Source organism: Triticum aestivum, chromosome 3D (genome assembly GCF_018294505.1).
Source record: "Triticum aestivum cultivar Chinese Spring chromosome 3D, IWGSC CS RefSeq v2.1, whole genome shotgun sequence".
In the NCBI taxonomy this organism is placed as follows: Eukaryota; Viridiplantae; Streptophyta; class Magnoliopsida; order Poales; family Poaceae; genus Triticum; species Triticum aestivum.
Genome location: NC_057802.1, coordinates 211,007,374 through 211,031,309, shown reverse-complemented (window position 1 = coordinate 211,031,309; position 23,936 = coordinate 211,007,374).

Sequence of the window (23,936 nt, the reverse complement as noted above, 5' to 3'; positions counted from 1 at the left end):
TCACTTTCATATACTAGTGGGAATTTTCATTATAGAACTTGGCTTGTATATTCTGATGATGGGCTTCCTCAAACGCCCTAGGTCTTCATGAGCAAGCAAGTTGGATGCACACCCACTTAGTTTCAGTTTGAGCTTTCATACACTTATAGCTCTAGTGCATCCGTTGCATGGCAATCCCTACTCCTCACATTGACATCAATTGATGGGCATCTCCATAGCCCGTTGATTAGCCGCGTCGATGTGAGACTTTCTCCTTTTTTGTCTTCTCCACACAACCTCCATCTGTTGGAAATATGCCCTAGAGGCAATAATAAATGGTTATTATTATATTTCTTTGTTCATGGTAATTGTCTATTGTTCATGTTATAATTGTGTTATCCGGAAATCGTAATACATGTGTGAATACATAGACCACAACGTGTCCCTAGTAAGCCTCTAGTTGACTAGCTCGTTGATCAACAGATAGTCATGGTTTCCTGACTATGGACATTGGATGTCATTGATAACGGGATCACATCATTAGGAGAATGATGTGATGGACAAGACCCAATCCTAAGCATAGCATAAAAGATCGTTTAGTTTCGTTTGCTAGAGCTTTTCCAATGTCAAGTATCTTTTCCTTAGACCATGAGATCGTGCATCTCCCGGATACCGTAGGGGTGCTTTGGGTGTGCCAAACGTCACAACATAACTGGGTGACTATAAAGGTGCACTACGGGTATCTCCGAAAGTGTCTGTTGGGTTGGCACGGATCGAGACTGGGATTTGTCACTCCGTGTGACGGAGAGGTATCTCTGGGCCCACTCGGTAATGCATCATCATAATGAGCTCTATGTGACTAAGGCGTTAGTCACGGGATCATGCATTGCGGTACGAGTAAAGAGACTTGCCGGTGACGAGATTGAACAAGGTATTGGGATACGGACGATCGAATCTCGGGCAAGTAACATACCGATTGACAAAGGGGATTGCATACGGGATTGATTGAATCCTCGACATCGTGGTTCATCCGATGAGATCATCGTGGAACATGTGGGAGCCAACATGGGTATCCAGATCCCGCTGTTGGTTATTGACCGGAGAGGCGTCTCGGTCATGTCTGCATGTCTCCCGAACCCGTAGGGTCTACACACTTAAGGTTTGGTGACGCTAGGGTTGTAGAGATATGTGTATGCGGAAACCCGAAAGTTGTTCGGAGTCCCGGATGAGATCTCGGACGTCACGAGGAGTTCCGGAATGGTCCGGAGGTGAAGAATTATATATAGGAAGTCAAGTTTCGGCCACCGGGAAAGTTTCGGGGGTTACCGGTATTGTACCGGGACCACCGGAAGGGTCCCGGGGGTCCACCGGGTGGGGCCACCTATCCCGGAGGGCCCCGTGGGCTGAAGTGTGAAGGGAACCAGCCCCTAGTGGGCTGGGCGCCCCCCCATGGGCCTCCCCCCATGCGCCTAGGGTTGGGAACCCTAGGGTGGGGGGCTTCCCACTTGCCTTGGGGGGCAAGGCACCCCCTTGGCCGCCGCCCCCCCATCTAGATGGGGTTTGGCCGGCGCCCCCCTCCCAGGGGGCCTATATAAAGGGGGGAGGGAGGGCAGTAGCATAACAGCCTTGGGTGCCTCTCTCCTCCCCTGCTACACCTCTCTCTCTCGTAGAAGCTCGGCGAAGCCCTGCCGACATCCCGCTACATCCACCACCACGCCGTCGTGCTGCTGGATCTCCATCAACCTCTCCTCCCCCCTTGCTGGATCAAGAAGGAGGAGACGTCGCTGCACCGTACATGTGTTGAACGCGGAGGTGCCGTCCGTTCGGCACTAGGTTATCGGTGATTTGAATCACGGCGAGTACGACTCCGTCATCCACGTTCATTGGAACGCTTCCGCTCGCGATCTACAAGGGTATGTAGATGCACTCCTTTCCCCTTGTTGCTAGTATACTCCATAGATGCATCTTGGTTAGCGTAGGAAAATTTTAAAATTATGCTACGATTCCCAACAGTGGCATCATGAGCCAGGCTATGCGTAGTTACTATGCACGAGTAGAACACAAAGAAGTTGTGGGCGTTGATGTTGCCAATTCTTCTTGCCGCTACTAGTCGTTTCTTGTTTCGGCGGCATTGTAGGATGAAGCGGCCCGGACCGACCTTACACGTACGCTTACGTGAGACAGGTTCCACCGACTGACATGCACTAGTTGCATAAGGTGGCTAGCGGGTGTCTGTCTCTCCTACTTTAGTCGGAACGGATTCGATGAAAAGGGTCCTTATGAAGGGTAAATAGAAATTGGCATATCACGTTGTGGTTTTGGCGTAGGTAAGAAACGTTCTTGCTAGAAACCTATAGCAGCCACGTAAAAAATTTGCAACAACAATTAGAGGACGTCTAACTTGTTTTTGCAGCAAGTGTCATGTGATGTGATATGGCCAGAAGGATGTGATGAATGATATATGTGATGTATGAAATTGATCATATTCTTGTAATAGGAATCACGGCTTGCATGTCGATGAGTATGACAACCGGCAGGAGCCATAGGAGTTGTCTTTATTATTTTGCATGACCTGCGTGTCATTGAATAACGCCATGTAAATTACTTTACTTTGTTGCTAAACGCGTTAGCCATAGAAGTAGAAGTAATCGTTGGCGTGACGACTTCATGAAGACACAATGATGGAGATCATGATAATGGAGATCATGGTGTCATGCCGGTGACGAAGATGATCATGGTGCCCCGAAGATGGAGATCAAAGGAGCATAATGATATTGGCCATATCATGTCACTATTTGATTGCATGTGATGTTTATCATGTTTTTGCATCTTATTTGCTTAGAACGACGGTAGTAAGTAAGATGATCCCTTATAATAATTTCAAGAAAGTGTTCACCCTAACTGTGCACCGTTGCGAAGGTTCGTTGTTTCGAAGCACCACGTGATGATCGGGTGTGATAGATTCTAACGTTCGCATACAACGGGTGTTAACGAGCCTAGCATGTACAGACATGGCCTCGGAACACACGCAATACACTTAGGTTGACTTGACGAGCCTAGCATGTACAGACATGGCCTCGGAACACGGAGGACCGAGCATGAGTCGTATAGAAGATACGATCAACATGGAGATGTTCACCGATCTTGACTAGTCTGTCTCACGTGATGATCGGACACAACCTAGTTAACTCGGATCATGTTTCACTTAGACGACTAGAGGGATGTCTATCTGAGTGGGAGTTCATTAAATATATTGATTATATGAACTTAATTATCATGAACTTAGTCTAAAATCTTTACACTATGTCTTGTAGATCAAATGGCCAACGTTGTCCTCAATTTCAACGCGTTCCTAGAGAAAACCAAGCTGAAAGATGATGGCAGCAACTATACAGACTGGGTCCGGAACCTGAGGATCATCCTCATAGTAGCCAAGAAAGATTATGTCTTAGAAGCACCGCTAGGTGATGCATCAATCCCAGAGAACCAAGACGTTATGAACGCTTGGCAGCAGCGTGCTGATGATTACTCCCTCGTTCAGTGCGGCATGCTTTACAGCTTAGAACCGGGTCTCCAAAAGCGTTTTGAGAAACATGGAGCATATGAGATGTTCGAGGAGCTGAAATTGGTTTTCCAAGCTCATGCCCGGGTCGAGAGATATGAAGTCTCCGACAAGTTCTTCAGCTGTAAAATGGAGGAAAATAGTTCTGTAAGTGAGCACATACTCAGAATGTCTGGGTTGCACAACCGCTTGACTCAGCTGGGAGTTAATCTCCCGGATGACGCGGTCATTGACAGAGTCCTTCAGTCGCTTCCACCAAGCTACAAGAGCTTTGTGATGAACTTCAATATGCAGGGGATGGAAAAGACCATTCCTGAGATATATTCAATGCTGAAATCAGCGGAGGTGGAGATCAGAAAAGAACACCAAGTGTTGATGGTGACTAAAACCACTAAGTTCAAGAAGGGCAAGGGTAAGAAGAACTTCAAGAAGGACGGCAAGGGAGTTGCCGCGCCCGGTAAGCCAGTTACCGGGAAGAAGCCAAGGAATGGACCCAAGCCCGAGACTAAGTGCTTTTATTGCAAGGGAAGTGGTCACTGGAAGCGGAACTGCCCCAAATACTTAGCGGACAAGAAGGCCGGCAACACCAAAGGTATATGTGATATACATGTAATTGATGTGTATCTTACCAGTACTCGTAGTAGCTCCTGGGTATTTGATACCGGTGCGGTTGCTCATATTTGTAACTCAAAACAGGAACTACAGAATAAACAGAGACTGGCGAAGGACGAGGTGACGATGCGCGTCGGGAATGGTTCCAAGGTCGATGTGATCGCCGTCGGCACGCTACCTCTGCATCTACCCACGGGATTAGTTTTAAACCTCAATAATTGTTATTTAGTGCTAGCTTTGAGCATGAACATTGTATCTGGATCTCGTTTAATTCCAGATGGCTACTCATTTAAATCCGAGAATAATGGTTGTTCTATTTATTTGAGAGATATGTTTTATGGTCATGCCCCGCTGGTCAATGGTTTATTTTTGATGAATCTCGAGCGTGATGTTACACATATTCATAGTGTGAATACCAAAAGATGTAAAGTTGATAACGATAGTCCCACATACTTGTGGCACTGCCGCCTTGGTCACATTGGTGTCAAGCGCATGAAGAAGCTCCATGCAGATGGACTTTTGGAGTCTCTTGATTACGAATCATTTGACACGTGCGAACCATGCCTCATGGGTAAGATGACCAAGACTCCGTTCTCCGGAACAATGGAGCGAGCAACCAACTTATTGGAAATCATACATACCGATGTGTGCGGTCCAATGAGTGTTGAGGCTCGCGGAGGATATCGTTATGTTCTCACTCTCACTGATGACTTAAGTAGATATGGGTATGTCTACCTAATGGAACACAAGTCTGAAACCTTTGAAAAGTTCAAGGAATTTCAGAGTGAGGTTGAGAATCAACGTGACCGGAGAATAAAATTCTTATGATCAGATCGTGGTGGAGAATATTTAAGTCACGAATTTGGTGCACACTTAAGGAAATGTGGAATAGTTTCACAACTACAACCGCCTGGAACACCTCAGAGAAATGGTGTGTCCGAACGTCGTAATCGCACTCTATTGGATATGGTGCGATCTATGATGTCTCTTACCGATTTACCGCTCTCATTTTGGGGCTATGCTTTAGAGACTGCCGCATTCACTTTAAATAGGGCTCCGTCGAAATCCGTTGAGATGACACCGTATGAATTATGGTTTGGGAAGAAACCTAAGCTGTCGTTTCTAAAAGTTTGGGGATGCGATGCTTATGTCAAGAAACTTCAACCTGAAAAGCTCGAACCCAAGTCGGAAAAATGCGTCTTCATAGGATACCCCAAGGAAACTATTGGGTATACCTTCTACCTCAGATCCGAAGGCAAGATCTTCGTTGCCAAGAACGGGTCCTTTCTAGAGAAGGAGTTTCTCTCGAAAGAATTGAGTGGGAGGAAAGTGGAACTTGATGAGGTGATAGTCACCCCTTCCGAACCGGAAAATAGCGCAGCGCGGGAAGATGTTCCTGTGGTGCCTACACCGACTGGGGAGGAAGTTAATGATGATGATCATGAAGCTTCGGATCAAGTTACTACTGAACTTCGTAGGTCCACAAGGACACGTTCCGCACCAGAGTGGTACGGCAACCCTGTCCTGGAAATCATGTTGTTAGACAACGGTGAACCTTTGAACTATGAAGAAGCGATGGCGGGCCCGGATTCCGATAAATGGCTAGAAGCCATGAAATCCGAGATAGGATCCATGTATGAAAACGAAGTATGGACTTTGACTGACTTGCCCGATGATCGGCGAGCCATAGAAAACAAATGGATCTTTAAGAAGAAGACAGACGTGGATGGTAATGTGACCATCTATAAGGCTCGACTTGTCGCTAAGGGTTATCGACAAGTTCAAGGGGTTGACTACGATGAGACTTTCTCACCCGTAGCGAAGCTGAAGTCCGTCCGAATCATGTTAGCAATTGCCGCATACTATGATTATGAGATATGGCAGATGGACGTCAAAACGGCATTCCTTAACGGCTTCCTTAAGGAAGAGTTGTATATGACGCAGCCGGAAGGTTTTGTTGATCCTATGAATGCTAACAAAGTATGCAAGCTCCAACGCTCAATCTATGGGCTGGTGCAAGCATCTCGGAGTTGGAACATTCGCTTTGATGAGATGATCAAAGTGTTTGGGTTTACACAGACTTATGGAGAAGCCTGTGTTTACAAGAAAGTGAGTGGGAGCTCTGTAGCATTTCTCTTATTATATGTGGATGACATATTATTGATGGGAAATGATATAGAATTCTTGGAAAGTATAAAGGCCTATTTGAATAAGTGTTTTTCAATGAAGGACCTTGGAGAAGCTGCTTATATATTAGGCATCAAGATCTATAGAGATAGATCGAGACGCCTCATTGGTCTTTCACAGAGTACATACCTTGACAAGATATTGAAGAAGTTCAATATGGATCAGTTCAAGAAGGGGTTCTTGCCTGTATTGCAAGGTGTGCAATTGAGCACGGCTCAATGCCCGACCACGGCAGAAGATAGAGAAAAGATGAGTGTCATCCCCTATGCCTCGGCCATAGGGTCTATTATGTATGCCATGCTGTGTACCAGACCTGATGTAAACCTTGCCGTAAGTTTGGTAGGAAGGTACCAAAGTAATCCCGGCATGGAACACTGGACAGCGGTCAAGAATATCCTAAAGTACCTGAAAAGGACTAAGGATATGTTTCTCGTTTATGGAGGTGACGAAGAGCTCGTCGTAAAGGGTTACGTCGACGCTAGCTTCGACACAGATCTGGATGACTCGAAGTCACAAACCGGATATGTGTATATTTTGAATGGAGGAGCAGTAAGCTGGTGCAGTTGCAAGCAAAGCGTCGTGGCGGGATCTACATGTGAAGCGGAATACATGGCGGCCTCGGAGGCAGCACAGGAAGCAGTCTGGATGAAGGAGTTCATTACCGACCTAGGGGTGATTCCCAATGCGTCGGGCCCGATGACTCTCTTCTGTGACAAAACTGGAGCTATTGCCCTTGTGAAGGAGCCCAGGTTTCACAGGAAGACCAGGCATATCAAGCGTCACTTCAACTCCATTCGTGAAAGTGTTCAAAATGGAGACATAGATATTTGTAAAGTACATACGGACCTGAATGTAGCAGATCCGTTGACTAAACCTCTCCCCAGGGCAAAACATGATCAACACCAGGATGCAATGGGTGTTCGATTCATCACAATGTAACTAGATTATTGACTCTAGTGCAAGTGGGAGACTGTTGGAAATATGCCCTAGAGGCAATAATAAATGGTTATTATTATATTTCTTTGTTCATGGTAATTGTCTATTGTTCATGCTATAATTGTGTTATCCGGAAATCGTAATACATGTGTGAATACATAGACCACAACGTGTCCCTAGTAAGCCTCTAGTTGACTAGCTCGTTGATCAACAGATAGTCATGGTTTCCTGACTATGGACATTGGATGTCATTGATAACGGGATCACATCATTAGGAGAATGATGTGATGGACAAGACCCAATCCTAAGCATAGCATAAAAGATCGTGTAGTTTCGTTTGCTAGAGCTTTTCCAATGTCAAGTATCTTTTCCTTAGACCATGAGATCGTGCAACTCCCGGATACCGTAGGGGTGCTTTGGGTGTGCCAAACGTCACAATGTAACTGGGTGACTATAAAGGTGCACTACGGGTATCTCCGAAAGTGTCGGTTGGGTTGGCACGGATCGAGACTGGGATTTGTCACTCCGTGTGACGGAGAGGTATCTCTGGGCCCACTCGGTAATGCATCATCATAATGAGCTCTATGTGACTAAGGCGTTAGTCACGGGATCATGCATTGCGGTACGAGTAAAGAGACTTGCCGGTGACGAGATTGAACAAGGTATTGGGATACCGACGATCGAATCTCGGGCAAGTAACATACCGATTGACAAAGGGGATTGCATACGGGATTGATTGAATCCTCGACATCGTGGTTCATCCGATGAGATCATCGTGGAACATGTGGGAGCCAACATGGGTATCCAGATCCCGCTGTTGGTTATTGACCGTAGAGGCGTCTCGGTCATGTCTGCATGTCTCCCGAACCCGTAGGGTCTACACACTTAAGGTTCGGTGACGCTAGGGTTGTAGAGATATGTGTATGCGGAAACCAGAAAGTTGTTCGGAGTCCCGGATGAGATCCCGGACGTCATGAGGAGTTCCGGAATGGTCCGGAGGTGAAGAATTATATATAGGAAGTCAAGTTTCGGCCAACGGGAAAGTTTCGGGGGTTACCGGTATTGTACCGGGACCACCGGGTGGGGCCACCTATCCCGGAGGGCCCCGTGGGCTGAAGTGTGAAGGGAAGCAGCCCCTAGTGGGCTGGGCGCCCCCCATGGGCCTCCCCCCATGCGCCTAGGGTTGGGAACCCTAGGGTGGGGGGCTTCCCACTTGCCTTGGGGGGCAAGGCACCCCCTTGGCCGCCGCCCCCCATCTAGATGGGGTTTGGCCGGCGCCCCCCTCCCAGGGGGCCTATATAAAGGGGGGAGGGAGGGCAGTAGCATAACAGCCTTGGGCGCCTCTCTCCTCCCCTGCTACACCTCTCTCTCTCTCGTAGAAGCTCGGCGAAGCCCTGCTGACATCCCGCTACATCCACCACCACGCCGTCGTGCTGCTGGATCTCCATCAACCTCTCCTTCCCCCTTGCTGGATCAAGAAGGAGGAGACGTCGCTGCACCGTACGTGTGTTGAACGCGGAGGTGCCGTCCGTTCGGCACTCGGTCATCGGTGATTTGAATCACGGCGAGTACGACTCCGTCATCCACGTTCATTAGAACGCTTCCGCTCGCGATCTACAAGGGTATGTAGATGCACACCTTTCCCCTCGTTGCTAGTATACTCCATAGATGCATCTTGGTGAGCGTAGGAAAATTTTAAAATTATGCTACGATTCCCAACACCATCATCATATGCTATTCCACCTATAGTGCTATATCCATGGCTTGCGCTCATGTATTGCGTGAGGGTTGAAAAGGCTGAAGCGCGTTAAAAAGTATGAACCAATTGCTCGGCTTGTCATGGGGGTTGTGCATGATTTGAATGCTTTGTGTGGTGAAGATGGAGCATACCCAGACTATATGATTTTGTAGGGATGATCTTTCTTTGGCTATGTTATTTCGATAAGACATAATTGCTTGTTTGGTATGCTTGAAGTATTATTGTTTTTATGTCAAATGATAGACTATTGCTTTGAATCACTCGTATCTTAATATTCATGCCATGATTAGATACATGATCAAGATTATGCTAGGTAGCATTCCACATCAAAAATTATCTTTTTTATCATTTACCTACTCGAGGACGAGCAGGAATTAAGCTTGGGGATGCTGATACGTCTCTGTCGTATCTATACTTTTTGATTGTTCCATGCCAATATTCTACAACTTTCATATACTTTTGGCAACTTTTTATACTATTTTTGGGACTAACATATTGATCTAGTGCCCAGTGCCAGTTCCTGTTTGTTGCATGTTTTTGGTTTCGCAGAATATCCATATCAAACGGAATCCAAACGGGATAAAAACGGATGGAGAATATTTTTGGAATATTTGGAGAATTCCGGAAGAAAAGTCCACGCGAGACGGTGCCCGAGGGAGGCACGAGGCAGGGGGGCGCGCCCCTGACCCTCGTGGGCCTCCCGTAAGGCGGTTGATGCCCTTCTTCGGCCGTAAGAAAGCTAATTTTTAGAAAAAAATCACGGCGAAGATTTCAATCCAATCGGAGTTACGGATCTCCATATATACACGAAACGGTGAAAGGGCAGCAGCCCAGAACGCAAAAACAGAGAGAGACAGAGAGACAGATCCAATCTCGGAGGGGCTCTCGCCCCTCCCACGCCATGGAGACCATGGACCAGAGGGGAAAACCTTCTCCCATCTAGGGAGAAGGTCAAGGAAGAAGAAGAAGAAGGAGGGGGCTCTCTCCCCCTCGCTTCCGGTGGCGCCGGAACGCCGCCGGGGGCCATCATCATCACCGTGATCTACACCAACACCTCCGTCATCTTCACCAACATCTCAATCACCTTCCCCCCTCTATCTACAGCGGTCCACTCTCCCGCAACCCGCTGTACCCTCTACTTGAACATGGTGCTTTATGCTTCATATTATTATCCAATGATGTGTTGCCATCCTATGATGTCTAAGTAGATTTTCGTTGTCCTATCGGTGGTTGATGAATTGCTATGATTGATTTAATTTTCTTGTGGTTATGTTGCTGTCCTTTGGTGCCCATCATATGAGCGCGCACGTGGATCACACCATAGGGTTAGTTGTATGGTGATAGGACTATGTATTGGAGGGCAAGAGTGACAGAAGCTTCAACCTAGCATAGAAATTGATGCATACGGGATTGAAGGGGGACCAATATCACTTAATGCTATGGTTGGGTTTTACCTTAAGGAACGTTAGTAGTTGCGGATGCTTGCTAATAGTTCCAATCATAAGTGCATAGAATTCCAAGTCAGGGATGACATGCTAGCAGTGGCCCCTCCCACATAGAACTTGCTATCGGTCTAGTAAAGTAGTCAATTGCTTAGGGACAATTCCGCAACTCCTACCACCACTTTTCCACAATCGCTATACTAACTTTAGTTGTGTCTTCATCTAAACAGCCCCTAGTTTTTATTTACGTGCTCTTTATTAGCTTGCAAACCTATCCATAAACACCTACAAAGTACTTCTAGTTTTATACTTGTTCTAGGTAAAGCGAACGTCAAGCGTGCATAGAGTTGTATCCGTGGTCGATAGAACTTGAGGGAATATTTGTTCTGCCTTTAGCTCCTCGTTGGGTTTGACACTCTTACTTATCGAAAGAGACTACAATTGATCCCCTATACTTGTGGGTTATCAATTGGTCGGGTGGTCCCTGCGATAAAAGGTGATCGGACAAGCCGACCACAGGTTGAATTTAGGGGCGACAAGCTCTACGGCATAGACGTCCCTTAGTGCGCGCTTGCGCTCCCTCTTGGGGATATGCGTGACATATATCATATTCACTGTTTTCACCTCAGGGGGAAATTTCGTTTGTCCCCCTGTGTTCGGTGGGCGGGGCTCATCATCGTCCTCGCTTGGCGGCCCTTTCCCCTTATGTTCGGTATTTAACTTACCCGCCTGTTAGAAGACCCAACAGTTTCTGTTGGACTGATTGGTAGGCTTGTCAGGGGTACCATGAATCTGGCAAGGCCAATCGAGTATTTTGTCCAAATTAGATGGACCATCTTTATTTCCTTTGAATGGCTTCTTCTGCTGACCGGATTTAGAGCCGCTAAATCCGGCTTTAACCGTTGTGTCTTCAGTTTCTTCATTGTTGTTTCGACACTTATGTTTGTTGCGTCGTGGCCTGCCATTGCCATCTCTGGCTTCGGAGGTGCCAGGGTCGCTGGTACTGTTGCTTCTACGAGGCAACCAGCTGTCTTCTCTCGCACAGAAGTGGGTCATGAGTGCGGTAAGAGCTGCCATAGACTTTGGCTTTTCCTGACTGAGGTGTCAGGCGGGCCACTTGTCGCGGACGCTATGTTTAAAGGCCGCGAGGGCTTTGGCGTCCGGACAGTCGATGATTTGGTTCTTTTTAATTAAGAACCTAGTCCAGAGTTTGCAGGTTGACTCTCCGGGTTGCTGGACTATGTGCCTAAGGTCATCGGCATCTGGGGGCTGGATGTAGGAACCTTGGAAGTTGTCTCGAAAGGCATCCTCCAAGTCTTCCCAGCTACCAATAGAATTCTCTGGGAGGCTGTTTAACCAGTGCCGTGCTGGTCCTTTTAGCTTTAAGGGGAGGTATTTAATGGCGTGGAGATCTTCACCGCGAGCCATGTGAATATGGAGAAGAAAGTCTTCAATCCATACTGCGGGATCTGTCGTTTCATCATATGATTCAATGTTAACGGGTTTAAACCCTTCTGGGAACTGGTGCTGCATTACCTCATCGGTAAAGCATAAGGAGTGTGCGGTGCCTCTGTATTGGGCAACATCGCGACGGAGTTCGGATGACTTCCGTTTTCAGTTTTCAGCCCGGGTGAGGTTGTGCTTATCGCGCCAGGCTTGGTGTCTGTCGTCTCGCATTGGAGCACGCCCCCTTGATCCATAGATTGATTTGGCTGTTGGAAATATGCCCTAGAGGCAATAATAAAATGGTTATTATTATATTTCCTTGTTCATGATAATTCTCTATTGTTCATGCTATAATTGTGTCATCCGGAAATCGTAATACATGTGTGAACACATAGACCATAACATGTCCCTAGTGAGCCTCTAGTTGACTAGCTCGTTGATCAATAGATGGTTACGGTTTCCTGACCATGGACATTGGATGTCATTGATATCGGGATCACATCATTAGGAGAATGATGTGATGGACAAGACCCAATCCTAAGCATAGCACCAGATCGTGTAGTTCGTTTGCTAAAGCTTTTCTAATGTCAAGTATCATTTCCATAGACCATGAGATCGTGCAACTCCCGGATACCGTAGGAATGCTTTGGGTGTACCAAACGTCACAACGTAACTGGGTGGCTATAAAGGTGCACTACCGGTATCTCCGAAAGTGTCTGTTGGGTTGGCACAGATCGAGACTGGGATTTGTCACTCTGTATGATGGAGAGGTATCTCTGGGCCCACTCGGTAGGACATCATCATAATGAGCTCAATGTGATAAAGGAGTTGTTCACAGGATGATGTGTTATGGGAACGAGTAAAGAGACTTGCGGTAACGAGATTGAACAAGGTATCGGTATGCCGACGATCGAATCTCGGGCAAGGATCGTACCGATAGACAAAGGGAATTGTATACGGGATTGATTGAATCCTCGACATCGTGGTTCATCCGATGAGATTATCGTGGAGCATGTGGGAGCCAACATGGGTATCCAGATCCCGCTGTTGGTTATTGACCGGAGAGTTGTCTCGGTCATGTCTATGTGTCTCCCGAACCCGTAGGGTCTACACACTTAAGGTTCGGTGACGCTAGAGTTGTAGAGATATTAGTATGCGGTTAACTGAAAGTTTTTCGGAGTCCCAGATGAGATCCCAGACGTCGCGAGGAGTTCCGGAGGTAAATATTTATATATTGGAAGTCCAGTTTCGGCCACCGGGAGAGTTTCGGGGGTCACCGGTATTGTACCGGGACCACCGGAAGGGTCCCGGGGGTCCATCGGGTGGGGCCACCTATCCCGAAGGGCCCCATGGGCTGAAGTGGCGTGGGAACCAGCCCTTGGTGGGCTGGCGCCCCACCCAAGGGCCCAAGGCGCCTAGGGTTGGAAACCCTAGGGGGCCGTTGCCCCCCGAGGGGGCATGCGCCCCCCTGGTTGGAAACCCTAAGGGGGCCATTGCCCCCCAAGGGGCCACCACCCCCCTCTAGATGGGATCTCCAAGGGGGGCATGCGCCCCCTAGCCCCTATATATAGTGGAGGGGAGGGAGGGCAGCCGCACCCTAAGCCCTGGCGCCTCCCTCTCCCTCCCGTGACACCTCTTCCTCCTCCAGTAGCGCTTGGCGAAGCCCTGCTGGAATCCCGCTGCTTCTACCACCACGCCGTCGTGCTGCTGGATCTCCATCAACTTCTCCTTCCCCCTTGCTGGATCAAGAAGGAGGAGACGTCTCCGCTCCGTACGCGTGTTGAACGCGGAGGTGCCGTCCGTTCGGCGCTAGGATCATCGGTGATTTGGATCATGACGAGTACGACTCCATCAACCCCGTTCTCTTGAACGCTTCCGCTCGCGATCTTCAACGGTATGAAGATGCACTCTCCTCTCTCTCGTTGCTAGTTACTCCATAGATTGATCTTGGTGATGCGTAGAAATTTTTTAATTTCTGCCACGATCCCCAGCAGTGGCACCATGAGCTAGGTCTATGCGTAGTTTCTATGCACGAGTAGAACACAAGTTGTTGTGGGCGTCGATTTTGTCAATTTACTTGCCGTTAATAGTCTTATCTTGATTCGGCGGCATCGTGGTATGAAGCGACACGGACCGACCTTACACGTACGCTGACGTGAGATAGGTTCCACCGACTGACATGCACTAGTTGCATAAGGTGGCTAGCGGGTGTCTGTCTCTCCCACTTTAGTCGGATTGGATTCGATGAAAAGGGTCCTTATGAAGGGTAAATAGAAATTGGCATATCACGTTGTGGTTTTGGCATAGGTAAGAAACGTTCTTGCTAGAAACCTATAGCAGCCACGTAAAAAATTTGCAACAACAATTAGAGGACGTCTAACTTGTTTTTGTAGCAAGTGTCATGTGATGTGATATGGCCAGAAGGATGTGATGAATGATATATGTGATGTATGAGATTGATCATGTTCTTGTAATAGGAATCACGACTTGCATGTCGATGAGTATGACAACCGGCAGGAGCCATAGGAGTTGTCTTAATTTATTTATGACCTGCGTGTCAACTGGAACGTCATGTAATTACTTTACTTTATTGCTAACCGTTAGCTACAGTAGTAGAAGTAATAGTTGGCAATACAACTTCATGAAGACACGATGATGGAGATCATGATGATGGAGATCATGGTGTCATGCCGGTGACGATGATGATCATGGCGCCCCAAAGATGGAGATCAAAAGGAGCAAAATGATATTGGCCATATCATGTCACTATTTGATTGCATGTGATGTTTATCATGTTTTACATATTATTTGCTTAGAACGATGGTAGCCTAAATAAGATGATCTCTAACTAAAATTTCAAGAATTGTGTTCCCCCTAACTGTGCACCGTTGCTAAAGTCCGTTGTTCCGAAGCACCATGTGATGATCGGGTGTGATAGGTCCTAACGTTCGCATACAACGGGTGTAAGCCAGATTTACACACGCAATACACTTAGGTTGACTTGACGAGCCTAGCATGTACAGACATGGTCTCGAAACACGGAAGACCGAAAGGTCGAACATGAGTCGTATAGAAGATACGATCAACATGAAGATGTTCACCGATGATGACTAGTCCGTCTCACGTGATGATCAGACATGGCCTAGTTGACTCGGATCATGTATCACTTAGATGACTAGAGGGATGTCTGTCTTAATAATTTCATTAGATGAACTTAATTATCATGAACTTAGTCTAAAATCTTTACAATATGTCTTGTAGATCAAATGGCCCACACTAATGTCAACCTCAACTTCAATGCGTTCCTAGAGAAAACCAAGCTGAAAGACGATGGTAGCAACTATACGGACTGGGTCCGGAACTCGAGGATCATCCTCATAGCTGCCAAGAAAGCATATGTCCTTAAAGCACCGCTAGGTGAAGCACCCGTCCCAGCAAACCAAGATGTTATGAACGCTTGGCAAACACGTGTTGATGATTACTCCCTGGTTCAGTGCGGCATGCTTTACAGCTTAGAACCGGGGCTCCAAAAGCGTTTCGAGTAGCACAGAGCATATGAGATGTTCCAAGAGCTAAAAATGGTTTTCCAAGCTCATGCCCGGGTCGAGAGATATGAAGTCTCCGACAAGTTTTATAGTTGTAAGATGGAGGAGAATAGTTCCGTCAGCGAACACATACTCAAAATGTCTGGGTTGCACAACCGCTTGTCTCAGCTCGGAGTTAATCTCCCGGATGACGCGGTCGTTGACAGAATCCTTCAGTCGCTCCCACCTAGCTACAAGAGCTTTGTGATGAACTTCAATATGCAGGGGATGGAAAAGACCATTCCTGAGGTATATTCAATGCTGAAATCAGCGGAGGTGGAGATCAAAAAGGAACATCAAGTGTTGATGGTGAATAAAACCACTAAGTTCAAGAAAGGCAAGGGTAAGAAGAACTTCAAGAAAGATGGCAAGGGAGTTGCCACGCCCGGTAAGCAAGCTGCCGGGAAGAAGACAAAGAATGGACCCAAGCCTGAGACTGAGTGCTTTTATTGCAAGGGAAACGGTCACTGGAAGCGGAACTGCCCCAAGTACTTAGCGGATAAGAAGGCCGGCAATACCAAAGGTATATGTGATACACATGTTATTGACGTGTACCTAACCAGCGCTCGTATTAGCTCCTGGGTATTTGATACCGGTGCGGTTGCTCATATTTGTAACTCAAAGCAGGAACTGCAGAATAAGCGGAGCCTGGCGAAGGACGAGGTGACGATGTGCGTCAGGAATGGTTCCTAGGTCGATGTGATCGCCGTCGGCACGCTACCTCTACATTTACCTACGGGATTAGTTTTAAACCTCAATAATTGTTATTTAGTGCCAGCTTTGTGCATGAACATTGTATCTGGATCTCGTTTGATGCGAGATGGCTTCTCATTTAAATCCGAGAATAATGGTTGTTCTATTTATACGAGAGATATGTTTTATGGTCATGCCCCGCTGGTCAATGGATTATTCTTAATGAATCTCGAACGTGATGTTACACATATTCATAGTGTGAATGCCAAGAAATGTAAGGTTGATAATGATAGTCCCACATACTTGTGGCACTGCCGCCTTGGTCACATTGGTGTCAAACGCATGAAGAAACTCCATGCAGATGGACTTTTGGAGTCTCTTGATTATGAATCATTTGACACGTGCGAACCATTCCTCATGGGCAAAATGACCATGACTCCGTTCTCTGAAACAATGGAGGGAGCAACCAACTTACTAGAAATCATACATACTGATGTGTGCGGTCCAATGAGCGTTGAGGCTCGCGGTGGCTATCGTTATGTTCTCACCCTCACTGATGACTTGAGTAGATATGGGTATGTCTACTTAATGAAACACAAGTCTGAGACCTTTGAAAAGTTCAAGGAATTTCAGAGTGAGGTTGAGAATCAACATGACAGGAAAATAAAGTTCTTACGGTCAGATCGTGGAGGGGAATATTTGAGTGACGAATTTGGCACACACTTAAGGAAATGAGGAATTGTTTCACAACTCACGCCGCCTGGAACACCTCAGTGTAATGGTGTGTCCAAACGTCGTAATCGCACTCTATTGGATATGGTGCGATCTATGATGTCTCTTACCGATCTACCGCTATCATTTTGGGGTTATGCTTTAGAGACTGCCGCATTCACTTTAAATAGGGCTCTGTCGAAATCCGTTGAGACGACACCGTATGAATTATGGTTTGGAAAGAAACCTAAGCTGTCGTTTCTTAAAGTTTGGGGATGCGATGCTTATGTCAAGAAACTTCAACCTGAAAAGCTCGAACCCAAGTCGGAAAAATGCGTCTTCATAGGATACCCTAAGGAAACCATTGGGTATACCTTCTACCTCAGATTCGAAGGCAAGATCTTCGTTGCCAAGAACGGGTCCTTTCTGGAGAAAGAGTTTCTCTCGAAAGAAGTAAGTGGGAGGAAAGTGGAACTTGATGAGATGACCCCTCTCGAACCAAAAAGTAGCGCAGCACAAGAAAATGTTTTTGTGGTGCCTGCACCGACTAGAGAGGAAGTTAATGATGACGATCATGATCAAGTTACACTGAACTTCATAGGTCCACAAGGACACGTTCCGCACCAGAGTGGTACGGCAACCCTGTCCTGGAAATCATGTTGTTGGACAACGGTGAACCTTCGAACTATGAAGAAGCAAGGGCGGGCCTAGATTCCAACAAATGGCTTGAAGCAATGCAATCCGAGATAGGATCCATGTATGAAAACAAAGTATGGACTTTGACAGGCTTGCCCGATGATCGGCGAGCGATAGAAAATAAATGGATCTTTAAGAAGAAGACGGACGCGGACGGAAATGTTACCATCTATAAAGCTCGACTCGTCGCTAAGGGTTATCGACAAGTTCAAGGAGTTGACTACGATGAGACCTTCTCACCCGTAGCGAAGCTGAAGTCCGTCCGAATCATGTTAGCAATTGCCGCATTCTACGATTATGAAATATGGCAAATGGACGTCAAAACGGCATTCCTTAACGGCTTCCTTAAGGAAGAATTGTATATGATGCAGCCGGAAGGTTTTGTCGATCCTAAGAATGCTGACAAGGTATGCAAGCTCCAGCGCTCAATCTATGGGCTGGTGCAGTCATCTCGGAGTTGGAACATTCGCTTTGATGAGATGATCAAAGCGTTTGGGTTTACACAGACTTATGGAGAAGCCTGTGTTTACAAGAAAGTGAGTGGGAGCTCTGTAGCATTTCTCATATTATATGTGGATGACATACTATTGATGGGAAATGATATAGAATTCTTGGAAAGCATAAAGGCCTACTTGAATAAGTGTTTTTCAATGAAGGACCTTGGAGAAGCTGCTTACATATTAGGCATCAAGATCTATAGAGATAGATCGAGACGCCTCATAGGTCTTTCACAAAGCACATACCTTGACAAGATATTGAAGAAGTTCAATATGGATCAGTCCAAGAAGGGGTTCTTGCCTGTATTGCAAGGTGTGAAATTGAGCACGGCTCAATGCCCGACCACGGCAGAAGATAGAGAAAAGATGAGTGTCATCCCCTATGCCTCGGCCATAGGGTCTATTATGAATGCCATGCTGTGTACCAGACCTGACGTAAACCTTGCCGTAAGTTTGGTAGGAAGGTACCAAAGTAATCCCAACATGGAACACTGGACAGCGGTCAAGAACATCCTGAAGTACCTGAAAAGGACCAAGGATATGTTTCTCGTTTATGGAGGTGACGAAGAGCTCGTCGTAAAGGGTTACGTCGATGCTAGCTTCGACACAGTTCTGGATTACTCTAAGTCACAAACCGGATACGTGTATATTTTGAATGGTGGGGCAGTCAGCTGGTGCAGTTGCAAGCAAAGCGTCGTGGCGGGATCTACATGTGAAGCGGAGTACATGGCAGCCTCGAAGGCAGCACATGAAGCAATCTGGATGAAGGAGTTCATGGTCGACCTAGGAGTTATTCCCAATGCATCGGGGCCGATGACTCTCTTCTGTGACAACACTGGAGCTATTGCCCTTGCCAAGGAGCCCAGGTTTCACAAGAAGACCAGGCACATCAAGCGTCGCTTCAACTCCATTCGTGAAAATGTTCAAAATGGAGACATAGATATTTGTAAAGTGCATATGGATTTGAATGCCAGAGATCCGTTGACTAAACCTCTTCCACGGGCGAAACATGATCAACACCAGAACTCTATGGGTGTACGATTCATCACACTGTAACTAGATTATTGACTCTAGTGCAAGTGGGAGACTGTTGGAAATATGCCCTAGAGGCAATAATAAAATGGTTATTATTATATTTCCTTGTTCATGATAATTGTCTATTGTTCATGCTATAATTGTGTCATCCGGAAATCGTAATACATGTGTGAACACATAGACCATAACATGTCCCTAGTGAGCCTCTAGTTGACTAGCTCGTTGATCAATAGATGGTTACGATTTCCTGACCATGGACATTGGATGTCATTGATAACGGGATCACATCATTACGAGAATGATGTGATGGACAAGACCCAATCCTAAGCATAGCACCAGATCGTGTAGTTCGTTTGCTAAAGCTTTTCTAATGTCAAGTATCATTTCCTTAGACCATGAGATCGTGCAAATCCCGGATACTGTAGGAATGCTTTGGGTGTACCAAACGTCACAACGTAACTGGGTGGCTATAAAGGTGCACTACAGGTATCTCCGAAAGTGTCTGTTGGGTTGGCATGGATCGAGACTGGGATTTGTCACTCCGTATGACGGAGAGGTATCTCTGGGCCCACTCGGTAGGACATCATCATAATGAGCTCAACGTGATCAAGGAGTTGTTCACAGGATGATGTGTTACGGGAACGAGTAAAGAGACTTGCGGTAACGAGATTGAACAAGGTATCGGTATACCAACGATCGAATCTCGGGCAAGTATCGTACCGATAGACAAAGGGAATTGTATACGTGATTGATTGAATCCTCGACATCGTGGTTCATCCGATGAGATTATCATGGATCATGTGGGAGCCAACATGGGTATCCAGATCCCGCTGTTGGTTATAGACCGGAGAGTTGTCTCGGTCATGTCTACGTGCCTCCCGAACACGTAGGGTCTACACACTTAAGGTTCGGTGACGCTAGAGTTGTAGAGATATTAGTATGCGGTTAACCGAAAGTTGTTCGGAGTCCCGGATGAGCTCTCGGACGTCACGAGGAGTTCCGGAATGGTCTGGAGGTAAAGATTTATATATAGGAAGTCCAGTTTCGGCCACCGGGAGAGTTTCAGGGGGTCACCGGTATTGTATCGGAACCACCGGAAGGGTCCCGGGGGTCCACCGGGTGGGGCCACCTATCCCGGAGGGCCCCATGGGCTGAAGTGGCATGGAAACCAGCCCCTGATGGGCTGGTGCGCCCCACCCAAGGGCCCAAGGCGCCTAGGGTTGGAAACCCTAGGGGGCCATTGCCCCCCGAGGGGGCATGCGCCCCCTGGTTGGAAACCCTAAGGGGGCCGTTGCCCCCCGAGGGGCCGCCGCCCCCCCTCTAGATGGGATCTCCAAGGGGGGCATGCGGCCCCCCTATCCCCTATATATAGTGGAGGGGAGGGAGGGCAGCCGCACCCTAAGCCCTGGCGCCTCCCTCTCCCTCCCGTGACACCTCTTCCTCCTCCAGTAGCGCTTGGTGAAGCCCTGCTGGAATCCCGCTGCTTCCACCACCACGCCATCGTGCTGCTGGATCTTCATCAACTTCTCCTTCCCCCTTGCTGGATCAAGAAGGAGGAGATGTGTCCGCTCCATACGTGTGTTGAACGCGGAGGTGCCGTCTGTTCGGCACTAGGATCATCAGTAATTTGGATCACGACGAGTACGACTCCATCAACCCCATTCTCTTGAATGCTTCCGCTCGCGATCTTCAATGGTATGAAGATGCACTCTCCTCTCTTTCATTGCTAGTTACTCCATAGATTGATCTTGGTGATGCGTAGAAATTCTTTAATTTCTGCTACGATCCCCAGCACTGGCCTGACCGGCCTTATTGTCCAGGTCCTGGCGTAAGTCGTAGGTGTAGCCCGGAGCTGCTGCCTCTTTGCCTTAACGGTGAGGTGGTGCGGGCTGATGTTCGGCATAAGTAGCCGCTTTGTCTCGTTCACGTGGTGGTCAGTCTGGTTCATCAGCATGATTATATCTTGACGGTATTGGCTCAAGGGCCTCGTCATCGAATTATGGCAGTAGCCGATGCTTCAGATAACTCTTTGTTGGGTGCTCGAGGCCATATTCCTCGGCAGCTAGGACCTGGGTCCATCTGTCGTTGAGCGTATCCTGTCCTGCTTGAAGCTGTTGTTGTTTATTTTTTGGACTTCTCGCGGTTGCGATTAGCTGCCGCTTAAAGCGTTCTTGCTCGAGGGGTTCCTCTGGCATGATGAAGTCTTCGTTGCTGAGGTCGACATCTTCCTCGGAGATCGGTAGATAGTTACTATCCTCCGAATCCTCATTCCCGACCGGCTCATCGGGGTTAACTTGTCCCTCCTCCCAATCATCCTGCTCGGATGCAGGCTCGGCGGGGTCTTCTAGATCTTCGGCATCGTCCGGAGTGTTATTGTCTCCGGTGCCGGTATTGCTTCCTTTTCGCGACGTGATTTTGAGCGGCGCCGCTGACGTCGACGTTTCAGTGGTGCCTCGACGGGCTTGTCCTTGCTCGGATCCTTCCTGCCATCGTCGTCATCCTTTTTAGGTGTATCCACCATATACACATCATATGTGGAGGTGGCCGTCCAGCGCCCGGTAAAGGGCGGGTCTTGGCCTGGTTTGTCTTCGGCGTCGTCGTCCATACCGTCGATGTCTTCGGAGGCGTAGTTGATACGTCTCCAACGTATCTATAATTTTTGATTGCTCCACGCTATTATATATTCTGTTTTGGATGTTTAATGGGCATTATTATACACTTTTATATTATTTTTGGGACTAACCTACTAACCCAAGGCCCATTGCAAATTGCTTTTTTTTTTGCCTATTTCAGTGTTTCGCAGAAAAGGAATACCAAACGGAGTCCAAACGGAATGACACCTTCGGGAGCGTGATTTTTGGAACAAACGTGATCCAGAGGACTTGGAGTGGACGTCAAGAAATCAACGAGGAGGCCACGAGGTAGGGAGGCATGCCTGCCCCCCTGGGCGCGCCCCCACCCTCGTGGGCCCCTCGTGGCTCCACCGACCTACTTCTTCCTCCTATATATACCCATGTACCCCGAAACCATCGAGGAGCACCACGAAACCCTATTTCCACCGCCGCAACCTTCTGTACCCGTGAGATCCCATCTTGGGGCCTTTTTCGGCGCACTGCCGGAGGGGGAATCGATCATCGAGGGCTTCTACATCAACACCATAGCCTCTTCGATGATGTGTGAGTAGTTTACCACAGACCTTCGGGTCCATAGTTATTAGCTAGATGGCTTCTTATCTCTCTTTGTATCTCAATACAAAGTTCTCCTCGATCTTCTTGGAGATCTATTCGATGTAACTCTTTTTGCGGTGTGTTTCTCGAGATCCGATGAATTGTGGGTTTATGATCAAGATTATCTAGAACAATATTTGAATCTTCTCTGAATTCTTTTATGTATGATTGGTTATCTTTGCAAGTCTCTTCGAATTATCAGTTTGGTTTGGCCTACTAGATTGATCTTTCTTGCAATGGGGGAAGTGCTTAGCTTTGGGTTCAATCTTGCGTTGCTCGATCCCAGTGACAGAAAGGGAAAAGACACGTATTGTATTGTTGCCATCGAGGATAAAAAGATGGGGTTTATATCATATTGCTTGAATTTATCCCTCTACATCATGTCATCTTTCCTAATGCGTTACTCTATTCTTATGAACTTAATACTCTAGATGCATGCTGGATAGCGGTCGATGTGTGGAGTAATAGTAGTAGATGCAGGCAGGAGTCGGTCTACTTGTTGCTGATGTGATGCCTATATACATGATCATGCCTAGATATTCTCATAATTATGCACTTTTCTATCAATTGCTCGACAGTAATTTGTTCACCCACTATAATATTTATGTTATCTTGAGAGAAGCCACTAGTGAAACCTATGGCCCCCGGGTCTATTTTCCATCATATTAATCTTCCTTCAACTAGCTATTTCTATCGCCGTTTATTTTGCAATCTTTACTTTTAATCTTTATCATGAAAATACTAAAAATATTATCTTATCATCTCTATCAGATCTCACTTTTGCAAGTGGCCGTGAAGGGATTGACAACCCCTTTATCGCATTGGTTGCAAGGTTCTTATTTGTTTGTGTAGGTACGAGGGACTTGCATGTGGCCTCCTACTGGATTGATACCTTGGTTTCTCAAAACTGAGGGAAATACTTGCGTTACTTTGCTGCATCATCCTTTCCTCTTCAAGGGAAAACCACGCATGCTCAAGAGGTAGCAAGAAGGATTTCTGGCGCCGTTGCCGGGGAGGTGTACACCAAGTCAAGTCAAGATTTGATCTCCCAAGAATGAGCCATTTATGGCGCCGTTGCCGGGTCTACGCACAAGTCAAGACATACCAAGTACCCATCACAAACTCTTATCCCTCGCATTACATTATTTGCCATTTGCCTCTCGTTTTCCTCTCCCCCACTTCACCCTTGCCGTTTTATTCGCCCTCTTTTTCTGTTCACCTCTTTTCGCTTGCCTCTTGTGTGTCCGCGTGTTAGATCGTTTGCTTTGCTGTCATGGCCAGTCCTTTATCTACTCCTTTGTCTACCGAGAATGAAGTTCTTAATTTCAAACAAAGGGAGGGAGAAAATCTAAAAGATGCTTGGTACAGAATTTCCAATGCGCAAAATAGATCTACTAGGAAGCAATCTACTTCCGTTCTTCTTCGCAATTTTTATGTAGGCATCACTCCTTGGAATAGATATATTCTTGATACCATTACCGGAGGGAATTTCTTGGGTAGCCATACTTTTGATTCTTATAATGCTATGACAGATTTGTTTGGCCCACCACCTCTTTTGGTTAATGGAACT